Below are 330 nucleotides of genomic sequence, written 5' to 3' on the forward strand. Positions count from 1 at the left end.
AATTAAACTGGTCATTTACCCTTTACACATTTATATATATATGTGTTAATATAAGGCTCTAATGGCTAGTTGTACATGTATCAGTCATCCATTTTAATTATCCTTATAATTCTTTAAGCTTGTTTTGTTTCTTAAATGTGAGAAATTGTATCTTCTTTTTTTCTTAGATCACTGTAAATGCTATATATTTGGATTTTAAAGTATAAGTTGGACAAAACAAGTAATTGGAAGATGTCACCTTTGGCTTTTTTGAAATTATAACTCACACATAAAGTAAACAATTAAGAAAGGATTAGCTGATGATGAAAAAAAATCGTACTTGTTTCCTTA

This window comes from Scomber japonicus, chromosome 2, assembly GCF_027409825.1.
Source record: "Scomber japonicus isolate fScoJap1 chromosome 2, fScoJap1.pri, whole genome shotgun sequence".
In the NCBI taxonomy this organism is placed as follows: Eukaryota; Metazoa; Chordata; class Actinopteri; order Scombriformes; family Scombridae; genus Scomber; species Scomber japonicus.